The 19363-nt window shown below is 38.4% G+C and overlaps 1 long non-coding RNA gene across 1 annotated transcript; it reads left to right on the top strand.

The window, feature by feature from the left end:
* Nucleotides 1-366: 366 nt before the first annotated feature.
* Nucleotides 367-17464, top strand: LOC135274551 (uncharacterized). The gene is made up of 3 exons (XR_010342349.1): nt 367-618; nt 13343-13465; nt 16895-17464. It is a non-coding gene; the product is annotated as an uncharacterized LOC135274551 (long non-coding RNA).
* Nucleotides 17465-19363: the final 1899 nt, after the last annotated feature.

A 19363-nucleotide genomic window follows, 5' to 3' on the forward strand; every position in this document is an offset into this window, starting at 1 on the left:
TAGACATAACACTCACTACTTCAGGACTTCATATAGGTATCGGGAGTAATGAGTATATGTGTGTATATATGACACTTAGATTATGTCTTCTCATCACCCTCATTCTCATCCTTATCAATAGCCCCAGTTAGACTTGAGCTACTTAGGGTCAGGGCATGCCCTCATTCGGTCATCATTCAGCAACTGTCTACTGAGAGCTGGCTGTGTATCAGTTCTGTTCTGGGTGCTGGACATATGGAAGGGACAAGACTAGCAAAGTCTCTAAGTTGTCAGAGTTTATATTTTACTGGAAAATTATACATTAACTAGTTTGCAAATAAATACATAATTTCAGCATAATAAGTGGTAAGAAGGAAGGCAAAGCAGGATAAGGGAGCAGGGGATGACGCGGAGGAGGATAAGGGATAATTTCAGCCGCAGCAAGGATGCCAGGGTGGCTTCTCTGCACAGAGATTTGAATGAAGTGAGGAAGAAAATATGGAGAAGGTCTGAAGGGAGCATGTTCCAGAAAAGGAAGGAGCAAGTGCATGGCGGGGAAGAGCTTGGTGCTCTGAAGAACAGCAAGAATGAACAGAGTTGGTAAAACAAACTGGGCAAAGTGGGAGCTGTGATCAAACGGTTAGTTTTGGCAAGATGGAAATCACTGGTGACATTGCCAGAGCATTTCCAACAGAGTTTGGGGACATAAATGTGACTGGTATCAGTTAAAGGAAATATGGGAGGGTAAGAGTTAGAGACAGATATACCATATTATATATGTAATATATATGATATAATATGTATCATATATAATGATATAGGATATAATACCGTATTATTATATAAATATATAATTATATTATGTAATACCATATTATATATGTAATATATATGATATAATATGTATAGCATATATAATTATATAGGATATACCATATTATCATTATATAAATATATAATATTACGTAATACCATATTATATATGTAATATATATGATATAATATGTATATCCTATATAATTATATAGGATATGATACCATATTATCATTATATAAATATATAATTATGTAATACCATATTATATATGTAATATATAGGATATAACATGTATATCATATATAATTATATAGGATATAATACCATATTGTCATTATATAAATATATAATTATATTATGTAATACCATATCATATACTCTTTGGAGAGCTTTGATATAAACAGAGGCAGACAAAGGGGTCAATAGCTAAAATGGGAGCTACTGAAGCGAGTTGTCTGTGATTGAGAATGATTCTGCAGAGAAGGGGAACTACGTGTGCAGGAAAGACAGGGACTAACCAGGACAGCTACAGGAGCAAAGTCCTGGAGAAGATGAAAGGGACAGGAGCCAGTTCATGGGGAGAGAGCCTGGCCCCTGGCAGCAACTGCTTTTGCATCCAACAGAAAGATGTCCAGAATACGACTGAATGCAGGCAAGGTTGTCAGCTGGTGGTGAGCAGATGAGAAAGGTTTCATGGCTTCCATTCTCTTAGGAGCTAAGCGGGGCTACGAGGGAGGAAGGAGTTGTGGAGATCGCAGTTGCCGGCTTACGTCTCTCATTGAAAGTGGTGCCTATGCAAAAGCTCTCGGAAGTCTTGTTGACTATCCAAGAGTTTCAGCTACATGACTCACAGGAAGAGAAAACACCCGTTTCCCTTCCGGCTTTATTCCCACCTTTCCCCTGCCTTTTTATTGTCTCCTGCACCCTCTGAGCTTGGCTCACGCAGTTGTCATTTCAGCTCAGGTCAACAAGCACATTAAGTCCTTGTTCCATGACATGCCTGTGCTAGGTATGGCCACATGGAGTTGAATCCATTGGCATAGTTGATGCCCTGCTGAGGCCAGCATCTTGTCTAGCTGTCTAAAAAGTAAGCAAAAGGTTACAGTCCTGAGGATATGCGCTTTGGTGAGAGTCCTAATGACGGTGCCCTGGCCATTTGGATTATCACAGATTTTTCCTGACCTGAGTCTCCATCCCCCTCAGACACAAGTATCTCTGCTCTTGTCTTCTCCAGCCATCTTAATTGTCCCTCACTTTTAATGTCCTTCTCAGATCCCATCTCCCCAATCAAAAGTGATCTCTCACTATCCTGACTTTTTAAAGGACACGTAATGGTGCCTCATCCAGCTGCTCTACCAAGTGCTTCCCTCAGGAGAGGTGTCACTGGTAACTGCAATTTGCCTCCAACCCGGAACTGTGGATAAAGGAAGGTTCAGAGCTCTCCTTGCAGCTACCAAGTAGGGGAGAGTGTCAGGGTTGTGGGGGAAGGGTTACAGTGGGAGACAAGGGGAGGGGCCAGGGTTAGGATCCCATCCAGATTCTTCTCGTGCTGCTCTGTGGAGCTCTGCTGAGTGCTCAAGTTTCATTTAAGATGCCTGAATAAAGAACTGAAGCTGCTGTCCCGTGGGGAGGCCGTGGGCAAGGCAAACATGCTGTCTGGCACATTCACTTGAGGGAGAACAAGAGTGAGGGTTGTAGGGCTGTTTTGCAGGATAAACCACCAAATCACTTGCTTGTTTCAAGAAAGTAAAACAGGCCAGAGGCTTTGTAGAGGGTCCTGAAGCCCAGGGAGCATCATTAAAAGAGCTCTGGTATGTGTTTTGCTCAAACCATAGCAAATACGTGCTGTGTTCCCTTACAACTATAATTTTTAAAACTTGCTCGGAAAGGTCCACGCACATCCATACAACGCCACCCACGAAGGTGCGTGGACTCCTTCTTCCTCCTACCCCACGTAGAAAAGGAAAGTTCAGCCTGAGCATGCTAGGAAAGATGATTTTGTCCCTTATTCACCTTTTTCTCTTCTCCTTTGTCTTCTCCTACCTGACAAAAGAAATGCCTCAGAAGAAACCCACAGGCTTGAAGGTTAAGAATAAAAATAATATGGAACATTTTTTTCTGAGTCCAGTTCATTTTGAGATTAAAGGTATAGACATTTGCTGTGCTGACTTTACTGGCATGATAGCCCGGGGCTGGGGGCCAAGGGTGAGCTCATGCTGTAATTTCTTTACCTACACAAGACTGCGGCTAAAAGCAAAATGCAATCCAAATCACTTCACTAAATAGGCTATGAGAGCGTGAGGCTGAGCCAGTCTGTCTTTAAAGCTGTAATTGCTTCTCTACCCCACACCCTTTCTCCTCATCCAAAGGCATAGGATAGGAATTTCCATGCCATTCTCGAAACATTTCAAATGAAAAAACATTTTCAGTGATGGAAATATGACAGAACTGTCCACTGAACATGAAGATAAGAATGTAAATTATAACATCCACCTCCATCTTGTTCTGAAACATAAAAATGACATATTTCTTATCCAGATAGAGACTAAAAACCACTACTATGCAACATACAAGTAAACTGCAGTAAACACTTTGATCTCCCTGAACATGTAAAAAGCCCCATTCAGGTGCGCTAATTCCCAACCAGGATAGAAAGGAGCAGATTATACCACCCGCTTCACACTGCAGTCTCCATACTGAAAGCTGACATGCTGCTGTGATTTAAGTACTGTGAAAGTCACATCTTTTTTCATATTCCTTTCTCCAGAAAGCCTTTGGTTGTCCTAAAATTTGTGACTTTGTTTCTCATGCTTCTCACAGCCACCTTTCTACAGCTTGAGTACATATCTTTGTTTTCCGAGACATCTCCTGAGGGGCCTGGAAATATAAGAACCTGATAATTTAAGTTTGGGTACCTGGCATATAAGAGGTACTCCATAAATGACTGTTGGACAAATAAATGTATGAATGCATGAATTGATCATCTTGGACAGTTTAAGATAATGACTACCTACAGTCATATAAAGTTTGCTCTCCCTGAGATAGAATACAAAATAAAAATAAAAAATAATACAAAGGTAAACATAGAAATACCCATTCTTAGATGACAGATCAATTCTAGACCAGGAAGAGCAACGTGGAAGTGTGTCCATGGTATGGGGAATAACACAGTAGCTGCCATCTCACACATTCTCTTTTGGTGTCGTTTTAAGTCTCAACACAGCTCCAAGCATTGGCCTGACTTAACATACCCAGTTTTCTGTTCTTAGGGGAGATATCTGAGGTCTGGTGGGAGTCAAACTTTCAGAAGAATTAAGTTTCCAATTAACATCTCAGTCGAAAAGCCTGGAGCTTCCCTTTCCTAGTCTCATGGGCTTCCCAAGTGTCCATCCTAGTTTCCATTTTATCCACTGAGGCAGAGAGGTGCGGCTGACTCCATCTCTGGCCCAGGGCCACGCCTTTCAGGAAGAAATACAAGGCCTCGGCTACCCCCCTCTGCCCTCACCCTATAAGGTCCTGATTCCCATTGGTAGAAGGAAATGCAGACCATTTCCCTAACTGTTTAACAGGCCCGGGGCTCTTGGCACAGCTCTGGCACTGTCCATCCATGATTAACAAGAAAGGGCTCAGGAATCCTGCTTAACGAGGTTTTAGAATCCACCCCTTTGAGGTACTTAGAGCCTTGCTCGTGATTATCTACTCAAACTTATCTAACCTTTGCAGAAGCACTGTGCCTTAACCTCAGGTTGTTGAAAAATCTGGATAGGAGAACACAGTATAAATTTTAGCAAAATAACAACTGTCAGCTTTCAACCGTGAGCTGAAAGGGCTCTGCTGTGAGCAAGCATCAGGACTGGACATGGAGTTCTTTTGAGGACAAGACAGGTAGAATAAAGAGCAGCAGGCAGCAGGAAGAGCGTGATGGAACGCCGAAGTCAGCAGATGACCAATGTATCTGGTCTACTGAGTGTCTCATAAAACAGTTTTCTATTTTTCTGTCATTGTCTGTGCTCTGTGGATTCTTTCTCTTTCCTTAATGATTCCTTGAGTGATTCCAAAGCTTCCTAGGTTGCTTTTTTAAAAAAAAACCAAAAGACTTAACTAGTCCAGTTGAAATCATAACCAATGTACTAGCCGTCTCTTCCTCACATCTCCTGCATGAGGTAGGCTCGAGGAATCCCCCTTGGAGACTGGGGGAAAGGGTGGTCAAGATCTGGTTCCAGGACACCTTTCCTAGTTCTCTTTTCAAGACCTAAGGTCTATGGTGTTTGAGGCTGCTTGTGAGAGCAAGAGAAATGGAGCCCCTGGTGGTGGTTCCTGCCTGATGGATGAATTATTTCACTAACACTGACCATGTGGCTGGCATCTTCTGTGTAGCACAAACATCTACGCTTGCCCTTTGGAGGGTACATGTATGTACTCCTTAAAGGGTCTGGAAGGACTCCCCGTAGCCCAGTTTTCTCACACAGTTCAGGTCTATGCATTGTTCTAATCAGGGAAGAGTCCCATAGAGGCAGAAGCTAGTTCTGAACACGTCACCGTCGTGAGCTGTGGAATATGGTATCGGAGGCAATCAGCACTGTCGTCACAGGCAGAGGTCCATTGCCTTTTCACCACTTACTAACAACTCTGAGCCTCACTTTTCAATGTATAAACTGGGGAAATGATATTTATGGAGTTATGAGAAGGACCACGGGCTTGTGAAGTTCCACTACCTGGGTTCAAATCCCAGATCCAGTGGTTAGTTCCTACCTGTGTAATATTAGGCAGAGCTTACTTTTGAGACTGCTTTTTCATCTGTAACATGAAAATAGTATTTTAACTCCCTTGTAGGAAGACATAAGGATTAAATGAGTAACAACATGGAATGTTATCTGGAACAGTATGTGAGACAGGGCTGTGTCTGTTATTGTCATTAAATATGCACAGAAAGTGCTTGGCTTGAAGCCTGGCACCTGCTAGTAAAATTATGGAGCTGAGAAGGGAGTGTCAAGTACTAGGCCCTGCACTAAGGTTGTTATTAACATAGGATATGCCTCTCCTGACTCCCTTGCCTGGCTTTAAACATTTCCCTGGCCTTTGCCAATGCTCTTTCCACCATGTTCATGCCTCTTGGGGTTTGTCAGCCTCCTGAGGGCTGCCTGAGAACTCGAGAATCTGCACAAGCCCAGGCAGTGCTATTTCTGCCTTGGGAGCCAACTCCATCCACCTCCAGCTGAGTTACCTCCCCCCAGAAATAACACAGTGTCTGCCCAGAGGGCAGAGCTCTGTTTATCCCGCAGTCAGACTCTAAAGGCTTCCACTCAGCAGATTTCCTCTGTCTGAGAGCTCAGGCCCAGTCAGTCATTGCTATTTCTGCATCATCCCCGATGTGGGATCAGACACATATCTTAGGCAACTGATTTGTCAGCAGCCAGACTTGCACTTTGAGTTGTTTTTCTAGTGTGGATATAAATTAATACCTCTTCACCCACGTTCTTGAATGCAGACTTCCTTGTGACCAGGAGGCCTAATAGCCTCTTCACTGTGCGAACCATGGCTGCCAGGCCCGCCTTATCTCCCCTGAACTCCAGTCAAAACAAATTACAGACCCAGGAGGCACCATGCTCCCCATACCTCCAGGGCTTCACAAATGCTTCCCCTCCCTCTGCACGAACCTCCCTCCCCGCCATTACTTCCACCCGTGACGAGCTTGTAATGATCTTTCAGAATCCATTTGAGCTTGTATTGAGTCTTTCAGAACTCACCCTCCCCGGGACCACTTTGGAGTGCTGCCTTTTAGGGCTTTCGCAGCTGGGTAAGGCACTCCTCCTTGACTCTCCCATACGTGTGGCTTATGCCTGTTACTATGTTATGTTTAAGTTATATTTTGCCTTTCCCACAAGACTATGAATTCTTTACAGGCAGTTATTTTATGTTATGTAACTACGTATCCCTACTACAGAGTCTCCAGCAAAACATTGTATAGAGTTGGCATTAAACAAAAAAATAGAACCCTGAATGAATTTTCAAAATGGCTGCCTAGGGTAACTCTGTTGACTTGTAGCTCAAAGAACAAAAAATAAATAAAAATAAAAGAAACCGATCTCCACCATAGAACTCACTAACGTACACTGAATACACAGGGAAAAGAAAGTGAGCTCTGCAGCCACAGAGAAGGCTCTGTGAAGAGATACACAGACCATCATGTCCTGTCATTCTTCCATCATTCCTGATATTCCAGGATTCCTTCTTTTATCATTTCTATTACGTGTATATAATTTTCTTTAGTTATTCTGTTAGGGTATGTCTGCTTGTGATAAATTCTATTAGTTTTCCTTTATCTGAGAAGGCCTTGATTTCTTCTTCATTTCTGAAGGATGTTTTCCCCAGATGTAGAATTCTGTTTTAAAATTTTTCTTTTGGCACTTAAAAATAGTTGTGTCACTTTCTTCTCAACTTCATGATTTCTGAAGAGAAAGTCTCTGGAATTTTAATTGCTTTTCCCCTATGATACATAGGCAATGTATCATTTTTCTCTGTTTGCTTTCAAGATGTTTTCTTTGTATTTAGTTTCCAGAAGTTTGATTATGATATGTCTGGGCATGGATACCTTTGGGTTTATCTTGTTTATATTTCTCTCAGCTTCTTGAATCTGTAGGATTAGAAATGTGTTTTGCCCAAATTTGAGAAAATTTCAGTCATTATGTCTTCGACAATTTTTTCAGCCTTACATTCTTTCTCTCTTCTTCTGAGACTTCAAGGATATCAGTGTTAGATATTCGGTTATAGCCTCATGCCCCAGCGGCTCTGTTTGCTTTTGTGTAATTTATATTCCCTGTTCTTCAGACTGAGTAATTAATTCCATTGTTCTATCCTGAAATTCACTGATTCATCTTTCTGTCCTTTTAATTCTTCTGCTAAACCCACTGACTGAGGGGTTTTTTCAGTTTTAAAATTTTTTAGTTCTAAAATTTCTACTTGATTCCTCCTTATGTCTTTTACATAACTGCTTTTACTTCTTTTTCATTTTTATATGTCTTTGTAATTGGTCTTTCAAGAATTTCATAGTAGTTGCTTTAAAATCCTTGTCAAATGATGCCACATCTGTGTCTTTTTGGTGTTTGCATCTGTTGATTATCTTTTTTTATTCAAGGTGTAGTTTCTCTTGTTCTTGGTATAGGGATTTTTTTCAATTAAAATCTAGACATTTTGGTGCTACGTCATGAGACTCTGAATCTTTTTTTCCATCTTCTGTTTTAACAGGCTTCCTCAGACACAGTGCTGATGAACTATGCAGTTCAAGTACAGCAAAAAAGCAAATTTTCAGTTTTAAGCGCTTAACTAGAATACAATATTTAAAATCAATAACCTAAATTTTTGCCTTAGGAAGTTAGAAAAAGAAGAGCAAATAAATAGAAGAAAATAAATATTAAAGATAAGAATAGAAAACAAACACTATAGAAAATTAACAAAGTCAAAAGCTGTTCTTTTAAAGAATCAATAAAACTGTCAAACACCTAGGTAGACAAGAAAGAAAGAAAGAGCAAGGAAGAAAGGAAGGAAGGAAGGAAGGAAGGAAGGAAGGAAGGAAGGAAGGCAGGCTGGCTTACGGAATTGTCATTACAGGTCTGACAGATATTATTAGAATAATAAGAGAATACTATAAACAATATTAGGCCAAAAAGATGACAATTTAGATAAAACAGATAAATTTCTATGAAAATACAATTTATCTAAACTGACAACAAAAAAATCAGAATAGTGATATATCTATTAAAGAAATTGAATTCATCAAAAATATTCCAAAATAAAATTTCTAGTCCCAGATAGTTTCATTAGTAAATTAAATTAAATTATAATAAATAAATAACACCAATACTACTCAAACCTTTCCAGGAAATGAAGGATAAGGAAACATCGCTCAAACTATTTTATGAGGCCAGTATAATCCTAATATTAAAAACTGACAAATATATTACCCCAAATAAGGAAATTTAAAATCAAAATTCCTCACGAATATAAACAAAAAAAATTCTTAACAAATTAGAAAATCAAATCCAACAATTTATAAGAAAGTCAATCTATCATGACCGAGTTTATTTTAATAAAACAAGTCTAGTTTAATATTCAAAGATAATTTTTTCAATGGATTTCACTATAGTAACAGAATAGAAGACAAAACTCATGCAATCTTGTCAATAGTTGCTAAACAAGCAATTAACAAAAATTTAATATAAAATAATAAAACTTAGCTAACAGAATAGCAAGAAATTTCCTCAAACTGACAAAGATATCTACAAAATAGCTGACATCATATATAATGACAAACTGAATACTTTCCACCTATACTTGTGAATAAGGCAAAGATCTATGCTTTCACAATTTCTATTCAATTTTGTCTTGCTGATCTTAGCCACTGCAATAATAGAAGTGAACAAAAACCCTCTACAATTCAGTAATTAGTATACAGACTACCTGATCTGAAAAAAAGGCAAAAGATTTGCATAGACACCCAAAGAAAATACATGAACAGCAAATCTACACAGTAACACATGCTCAGTATAGCTAAGGTCAGAACTGGGTTTTGGTCCTGACCCAGTCACTTACTTCCCATGTGATCTTGGACAGGTTTGCCTGTTTGCCCTCCTATGCCTCCATTTCCTCACAAATAAATTATTGATATTAATAGAACCTACTTCTTAGGATTCAGTGAAGGACTAAATTTAGAGTTTGAATAATATAAAGTGCTCAGAAAATGCCTGTCCCATAATAAGTCGGTTATAGTTACTGTAATTATGCAGACCTCCTTGCCTGGAGATTTCACCTGGGAGAACTTCTGACAATAGTGCCTTTCCTATGGCCACATATATTGTACTTTCTAACCTCTATCCCAGGAAAGAGGAAGGCGATGGGCTGTGATGGGGGTGAGGGGGCTTGGCCAGCTTGAGTTTTGGCATGCTATTTTGAGCATTAAATGAAATAATCCTCATAAAGTGCTTAGTTGTGTGCTTGGCACTCAGGCCATATTCAATAAATGTTAATTAGTGCAGATTTTTTTTCCAGATGCCTAGCACAAAACTAGGTTTATAGATCATGCTGTAAAATTAATGCTGAATAAATATACGGTATTTAAACTTAAACATCAATGCACAGGGGATTGTGTCTCTGGCTCTTTTGCTACAGCAACTAGTAGGACTCCTAACAGCACCCCACAAATTCACTAGATACTGAATAGGTATTTTTTAGTTTCCTCTGAAAAGGAATAAGAAGAGAATATTAGTCCATTGTAGCCACTTAACTGCAAATTTTCACAGGAGCTGAGGTTAGAGGTTTAGTGGGAGTAACACTAAATGTTTCGAGCTTTCTTAGAAAACCACAATTACATTGATTACTCATCGTCAGTGGAACATTCACTGGAAGTCGTAGCCCTGTGAGGGACTGAGTGGTGATGAGCTTTCTCTAATCTGTCCAAAAGATCTCCCTAGGTTTCTCTCATCAGAAACTGGCATTTGAGAAAGTGCAGCCCAGGGTTAGGGGTGCTGTCTGCGGCTACAGAACACAGTGAAGCTAAGAGGCCCATAAGGGGATTAAATCTATGACCTGCTCCTCATTAGCACAATGTTCTAGCTGACTGGGAAATAATGCAGACTCCTTGAGTGTTAGCAAATACTGACCTACTTAGATATGAGGGATAAAAGCACACATTTTCCCTCCGACATCAGCACAATCTGTCTCTGGGAATTGAAAGGACAGAGAAAACCCTTTTACAGAGAATTTCTGGGTCAATAACTCTCATCTCGTGCTCCTACAGTAATTACTGGATTATGTTTCCCAATTATTCTCCTATCCAGTAACTGCCTCTCCGCCTACCCACCCATGTTCCAACAAGTATTAGACAACGTGTCAGGCCATTTGAGGCTCCTGTGACATCAGTCATCTCCATACAACTAGATCCCCCTGCCTAGAGCATTTCCATCTCCTACCAACCCCACCATCCCCACCACCTTCACCACCACAGCCTCTGCTCCTGGCCTCCACATGCTCATTTCTCCTGTCCCAGCAAGCTGTCCTGGAAGCCTTCAGAAATTCTGACACCTGGATACAGACCCGTCCATGTACATCTCTGCACACAGTACTCTCCCACCACAGTGCTTACCACACCATACTTCCACGGTCTATGTTCTCTCTCCCTAGTCCCCAACACTGTAAGTACCTAGTGCAAGGACTACGTCTAGTGGAGAGTTGAATCCTATCTACTCTGCGCCTGGCCTAAAGTAGGAATTCAATAAATATTTGTTAAATGAATGATGAAAAAAATTCCCATTTTCCTTTTATATATTAAATTTCCTAAGTTAGGCTAAGTAATATCTGAAAATATTAAATAGTAATTACATCTAACCATCCTTAAGGGTACTCTTAAGCCTTGACATTTACTGAAGTAAGATGAAAAAGTGTTTTAGAATCACACAGATCTGAATTTAAATTCCTAGGTGATCATTAACTACCTGTGTTTCAACTTTTCTGAATGAGAATAATAATACCTACCTCGCAGAGTTATTGAGAAGGTAGAAAAAGATAATGTATGTTAAGTTTCTGCCACTCAAAAACATTAGTATGTTATCTCTATTCTATTCTTTTAATGGGCTTTCTCCTGAATTTCTGTCTGCCCTATTCATTGTACACTAAATACATTTTAATACACACACTCTTTCAAGTTAATATATGTTAACATGTTTATATACATACACATATGCTCTTTCCATTAACTTGTAAAGTATATGTATGTGTGTATATGTGAATGTGTGTGGTGTGTGTGAAGACATAAATAGATATATTTGCTTTTGTATACTTTCTTCAATTAACTCGGAAGAGTGTATGTATATGTGTGCGGGGTGTGTGCATCTGCGTGTGTGCGGGGTGTGTGTGTGTGTTCCTCTAGCATATCTGTTTATATATTAAACTTCATAATAGACTTCCCAGGCTTATTGTGGGAGCATTAGGGAGATAATGTAGAAAAGCACACATGTTCCCGATACATAGTAGGCAATCAATTCATGTTTTTCCTCCTTCTTTCCTTTCTTTTTTTCTTCTTTCCTTGCTTTCTATTCCTCTTAGCAAAATTATTCACTAAATATTAAGGGATTATATCCCTTATTCAAATTATATCCCAGTTTACATGGCACAGAGAGGGCACCTGTCTTGGTCCATTTAACAAAATACCATAAACCGTGTGGCTTAACAACAGAAATTTATTTCTCACAGTTGTGGATGCTGGAAGTCAGAAATCAGGGTGCCAAAGAGGTTGGGTTCCGATGAGGGTCGTCTTCCAGATTTGACTACCTACTTCTTGCTGCGTCCTCACATGGTGGAGGTAGTGAAGGGTGTCATTCTGGCTCTTTTATAAGGACACTCATGCCATTCATGAGGAATTTGCCTCCATGACCTAATAACTTCCCAAAGTTCCTGTCTCTTAATACCACTACCTTGGGGGTTAGGATTTCAACATATAACTTTTGGTGGGACATAAACATTCAAACCATATCAACACTCAGCAAATAACTTATTAAATGTTTGTAGAGTTCAAACAAATAATAAAATATTATTTTCATTGTATCATTATTATGGATACCCACTACATTTTTAAGGATCAAAACAGCTTCTGAACAATGCAAATTGTCCTACAGTTTCTAGTCAACAATAACAACAAATATTTCCCTTCTTCAAGGAGATTTAGAGGATGAGGTCCTCACATTACCTTCTCAATGAATATTCAGTGGAGGAAAGAAGGTCTTCTTTACAAGATAAACCTTATTTTCAAAATAATATTCTTATAGGAACAACATTTTTATATCTGGGGAAGCAGATTTGGTAATAAGATACAAGCTATGTTCAGATAATCAGATCATCTCTGAGGTCTCTTTTATGGAAAGATGGGTCTTTGCTAAGAATAACACTATTCTGATGACAATTCGGCTTCTAAAAGGTGAGTTTAAGCTTGAGGGTGTTCCACATTGATTTTGTAAACACTAATAGAAGCATTCATATTCTGAACAAATAGATCACACTTTATACAGAATAAAGAGGGACTGATAAAATCAAATCACAAGAATCAGTTGTCTTTCTTGGAAGGGTGGGAAGGGAATAAGCACATACACTAGAGAGCAGTATGATGTGGGCTGGGAAGGAAGGAGGACACTAGGGATGGTATAACATTTTGACTTTGTGAATTCTTTCAAATTAATTGGCATTTTTATCAAACTAATATCTGCACATAAGGGCAAAATTTTAAAAAGCCTCTAAGACATAATAAAAGATAGCATAATAATAAACTAATACATATTAAATACAATAAACATAATAAAACATAATAAAAAAGAGCTCTAGCCCTCTTCACCCTCAAGAGGCAATCACTTTCACTTTTTCCAGCTTTTTAAAAACCTGGTATTGACATTCATATTTCTAAGCAATATGCGTGAATGGCTATGTTTTTACTTCCAGCAAATTCTTTTTTTTTTTTTTAAACCCATATATTTCTATTTTTTATTTTTATTTTTATTTTTTTAGGTGGACTGTTGCTCTTGTTGCCCAGGCTGGAGTGCAATGGCACAATCTCGGCTCACTGCAATCTCTGCCTCCCAGGTTCAAGTGATTCTCCTGCCTCAGCCTCCCAAGTAGCTGGGATCATAGGTATGCGCCACCACACCCAGCTAATTTTGTATTTTCAGTAGAGAAGGGGTTTCACCGTGTTGCCCAGGCTGGTTTCGAACTCCTGACCTCAGGTGATCCACCCGCCTTGGCCTCCCAAAGTGCTGGGATTACAGGCGAGAGCCACCATACCCAGCCTCATAAAAAAAAAAAAAAAAAAACTGTATTATTTCTAATAGAAAATAAATGCAGATGTACAAAATCTAGAGCAGAAGACTGGAAGCAAAATAGACATTTAGTCTAGTTCAGCTAGTTAAATAAACTATATGACTAGTTCATTTCCAGCTTTTGCTCTCACAAAAACACATTGCAATCAATATTCTTACGTATATATCACTGTGCATATATTCAAATATATCAGTAGGATATATTTTTCAAAGTAGAATTTGTGTCAAATATTATGTGCATTTTATATGTAATAACTGTCAAATTGCCGTCTATTGAGGTCGTATCAAGTACAGTTCCATTAGAAAGAATGCTCCTTTCTCTACAATCTTATCTACAGATTGTTATCACATTTTTGATAATGGTCAATTGTCAAAATGTTATCTTGGATTTAATTTGTATTTCTTCTATTATCTGAAAGGTTTAGCATACTTTCATATGCTCAGAAGTCATTTATAGTTACTTTTCTATGAACTATTTATTCATAGATTTGATTCTTTTTGAGGATTTTTAGCCTTCCTTAAGAGAAATTTACACATTAGGAAAGTATCACTTTGTGACATAAATTACAGTGATTTATTTTTTTATTTTTTATTTTTTTTTGAGACGGAGTTTCGCTCTTGTTACCCAGGCTGGAGTGCAATGGCGCGATCTCGGCTCACCGCAACCTCCGCCTCCTGGGTTCAGGCAATTCTCCTGCCTCAGCCTCCTGAGTAGCTGGGATTACAGGCACCCGCCACCATGCCCAGCTAATTTTTTGTATTTTTAAGTAGAGACGGGGTTTCACCATGTTGACCAGGATGGTCTCGATATCTTGACCTCGTGATCCACCCGCCTCGGCCTCCCAAAGTGCTGGGATTATAGGCATGAGCCACCGCACCCGGCCCTTATTTTTTAACTGTTTCTATTTTCATGTAAAAATGTTTTTAATGTAAACTTGTCATTTCTTTCTTTTAAAAGTCTAAATTTGATTCTGCCATATATTAACTTATCAATTTTGACATTTTAAAAAAATTTTTCTAAACACATGGTCTCACTTCATTGCCTAGGCTGGAGTGCAGTGGCATGGATCACAGCTGACTGCAGAATGCAGCCTCAAGCTCCTGGGCTCAAGCAATCCTCCCACCTCAGCCTCCCAAGCAGCTTGGACTACAAGCCAGGCCAACACGTCTAGATAATTTTTTGTGTTTTTTTTGTAGAGATGAGTTTCTCCATGTTGCTCAGGATAGTCTCAAACTTCCTGAGCCTAAGTGATCTGCCTGCCTTGGCCTCACAAAGTCCTGGGTTGATAGGCATGCACACTGAGCCTGGCTGCTGGGTATAGAATTCTAAGTGGAAAATCATTTTCACTCAGACTTTTGATGCTTCCTCCATTATTAGGATAATATTGCAATTGAGAAGACTGATGCTATCTTGATTACTATATCATTATATATGACATTTTGTTCTAGACTTTTAAGATATTTTTATATCTAGGGTTCTGACAATTCTAGAAAACATGCCTGTTGAGTCTTTTTCTGTTTTTTTTTTTTTTTATTCACTGTATGAGGTACTTAGTAGGCTCTTTCTTTCTGGAGACATCAGTTCTTGGAAATTTTCTTATTTTTTTGATAATATTCTTCTTTTTATTTTCTTTCTTTCTGAAACTACTGATAGTTAAAAGGCCTCCTAAATTTAAAAACTGAAAATTTCTTAATTTTTCTTTTTTCTCTTAATTGCCATGTCTTTAACTTTTATATTTGTTTCTGGGAAATTTTTATCAATTTTATTTTTTCACCTTTATATTCAAGCTTTTAAACACATTTATTTGAACTTTTAGTGTTTTATTGCTTTTTTGAACATAGGAATTTCTATGTAAACAATAATATTTGCTGTGCATAGGGAAAATATTATATTTTTTTCTTTCTTCATTCTTTCCATTCTTTCTTTTCTTCTTTTTAAATTATTTATTGTGCCAACTAGTGCTTCTAATACAACACTAAATAAATGTGTAAAACACTTTCTTTGTCTCCTTTTTTATTCCCAATCTTATGGGAAGCTATTCAGTTTTCCACCATGAAGTATGAAATTATTTGTATATTTTCATTGATGCCCTTTCTTAGGTTGAAGAAATTGCCTTCTAAACTCAATTCTGTAAGAACTGTGATCATAAATAGGTTTTTAATTTTCTCAAATGATTTGTGTGCTTCTATTGAAAGGATCATACAGTTCTTCTCCCTTATTTCAGATATGGTGAATTACCCTGATTTTCAATTATTAAAACCATCTTATATTTCTAAAAAAACAGAAATTAGTCATGATATATTATGCTCCATATGTATTTCTGGATTCAATTTGCTACTATATTTTAAGGAGTTTGTACCTATACACATGAGGAATATTTATAATTTTCTTTTCTTATAACAGTCTGTCATATTTTATTTCAGTGTCATGCTTGCCTTTCAACATAAGTAGGAAGGAGTCCGTTAAGGATTTTTTTCTCCTCTGTTTTCCAAAAGAATTTGATTAGAGTTGGTATTATTTCTTCCTTAAATGTTTGATAAAATTCAGTGGTAAAACTATCTAGGCCTGGGGTTTTCTTTGTAGATATTTTTGCAAATCAATTAAATTTGTTTAATGAAAATAGGGATATTCATTTTTTCTGTTCTATGTCAATTTAGTGGGTTTTGTTATGCAATTAATATGCCCATTTCATCCAGGTTGTCAAATTTATTTTATTATTATTTATTATTATTATTTTTTGAGACAGAGTCTCACTCTGTTGCCCAGGCTAGAGTGCAGTGGCATGATCTTGGCTCACTGCAACCTCTGCCTTCCAGGTTCAAGCTATTCTCCTCCCTCAACCTCCCAAGTAGCTGGGATTACAGGCACCCACCACCATGCCTTGCTAATTTACTATATTTTTAGTAGAGATGGGGTTTCACTATGTTAGCCAGGATGGTCTCGATCTCCGGACCTTGTGATCTACCCGCCTCAGCCTCCCAAAGTGTTGGGATTACAGGTGTGAGCCACCACACCGGGCCAAATTTATTAGCCTGAAGCACTTCAGAATAGTGCTTAATTTTCCTCTGAATGTGTGAATGATCTGTAGTAATATACTTTGATTCATTTCTGCTCTTAATACATTTTCAAATTTTTTGTTAGTCCTGTTAAGTGATTATTAATTATATATTTTTTAAAACCTTATTTTTTGGCTTTCTTAGTTTTCCCCATCGTTAACCCTTCTGTGGTCCCTCTTTTCCACAGCGTTGCCATTCTGCCAGCCCTAAACCTCCTGACACCTCAAGCCAATAAGACAGCCGCTTTCTGCCAATCCAAGTTGTGTTAATTGGGGATTGACTTCAGGAAAAAAGCCACCAACTCACAAATGTCACCTAGTACAGTTTCCGTCTTTCAAGAGTGCACTGCTCCCCAATTTCTGCCTAAGTTTGCTGCTCTATAAAGCATTCTAATAGTGAGTGTGTGTGCACGTGTGTGTGTGTGGTGTGTCATGTGTGTCAGAGAGGGGGAGGGAGGGAGGGAGAGTGTGTATGTGTGTGTGTGGTGTGTCGTGTGTGTCAGAGAGGAGGACGGAGGGAGGGAGAGTGTGTGTATGTGTGTGTGTGGTGTGTCATGTGTGTTGGAGAAGGGGAGGGAGGGAGAGTGTGTCTGTGTGTGTGTGTGTGTGTGTGTGTGTGTGTGTGTGTGTGTGTAGCTTCAACTTTACAACTGTTAGTTATGGAAGGTACAATCAGACCAGCTGCATTGTCATTATCACAGGCCAGGCCTGCTTAGCCTTTTTGTTTTAAACAAGATCATTGAAATTTCTTGCCTGCAGTTATTTCGTCTACCATTATCTTTGTCCTTGTACTTTAATCCTTGTTTTATTTATTTATTACCATTTTGATAAGATTCTAGAGGGTAGCAAACATAAATGCATGTTGTCAAGCCTTAATTTTTAAACAACTCTTTGGGATTCTATGAATTTTAAAACATATAGAACTTTGAGAATGGAAGCTAAAAGATACATACTTTTTGTCTCAACTTTTGGCTGTCCTTGGAAAACTATGGGCTGCATAACTGAAGGACCAATGAAATCAGATAGAGAATATGATGTTTGTTGAGACGTGAAATATGACAGTATCAGTAATTTCACAAAATCCATTACAGCACAAGTCATGTATGCTTAAGATGAGCCCTCATGACTTACTGGTTACTTACATTTTTTAAGTTTCTGTTTTGTAGATTAGCAAATAAAGAAAACGATTCTCAAGTTCAAGATTAGCAGGAGATTTAGAACTAATGTATATTAGTTTCTTCACCCAGAGAAGGCACTGAAAAATAATAGCTAATTCTTTTTGAATATTGATAGTGTTCTCTGAAAACACTCAGCTTGTCGCACACAGGAAAGCAAGTCACAATTATTACTAAATCCTAACAACTAATGAGAAGTCTAACATGCTGCCCATGTTTCTCACACCACCACATTTTTCTGTATTATCTCTTGGGTATCTTAACTCTCATGTTTGGATTTTGTCATGTTTTTTTTTGCATGCCTCTACTTTGGAATCCGTTTCTCCTTACTTTGAGTAGCTATAGCTCTGAGGGGCTTCCCACTTGACTCTACTTTTATATGTCATCCAGTAAAAATAGCTCACTGATGACAGACAGACATGTTTTGGGCTTAAAAATAATCTTAAAATGTAGAAGCTTTGCTCCCAAAGGCAAGACTGTTGGGAAAATGTACTTTACAGTGTTCCTTTGGGGCACATGGTCTGCCTAGAAATTCTGAAGGATACATAAATCCCTTTAGGCTTAAAGGAAATGGCTGGCCCTTAAATTCTCAATTAACCCTAAAAGGATCAATTTAATGTGGAGAAAACGTCGCATATTTCTCTAGGCATGCTTTTACAGAGCCATTGGCAGCACTGGAGGTCGTCCAGTGACAGAATCTCATATGTGTCCAAGCAACATTTCTACACATGAACATGGCAAAGAGAATTTTCCTTTCAGAATAAAACACAGTATAAATGATATCCCTTATTCACTAAAACGAATATTTGCAATGGAGTAGAAGACTTTATTTCTAAGCTTCCAAAATATTTAGATACTATGGCGAAATTCACATAGACAATGACTGGTTCACTAAGCTAGATTTTCTCTTCTCTACTTTGCAAGATTATTGTATTTTAAGGTCTTTCTCATAAAGTTACTTTGCTAATTAACCCCAGCAAATTACACATTCCCACCTACGTTATTAGAGAACATTTTTCTCTCTGCTATGGTATCTATAGTCATAAAGGTTTGCATAGTAACTCAGAGGAAGTGTGTGGTCCCCATATAGTCTTTTCATAATGCACTAGAATCTTGGGTCATCTATCTACCAGTCAGAGACACATTTACCACAAAGCTAGAAAATCTCAGCCTTCAAGTTCCACACATTCGTGTAGGTCCCATTCAAGATGCTGAGAGGAGCTCCAGCGATGTGTTCTGATAGTATTTGTTTTGTAAAATTTGCAAAGCTAAAATAGTTTAGTCAAAATTGACTAAAACCATTACCTCTTATCAATGCCCTGTATGCTCTTCTACACTTTCCCTATCATTAAGAAGCATTAGAATAGCCGATGGCATTTTTAATATCCAGAAAAGAGGAAGCTGAGTCAGACATATATTTACATCAGTATTTACGAAATTCACAGTCACTTCCATGTACAGTTATTTCTGGCTGTCCCAAGT

The sequence above is a fragment of the Aotus nancymaae genome, unplaced genomic scaffold (assembly GCF_030222135.1).
Source record: "Aotus nancymaae isolate 86718 unplaced genomic scaffold, 86718_ANA_hifiasm-v0.15.2.pri h1tg000012l, whole genome shotgun sequence".
NCBI lineage: Eukaryota > Metazoa > Chordata > Mammalia > Primates > Aotidae > Aotus > Aotus nancymaae.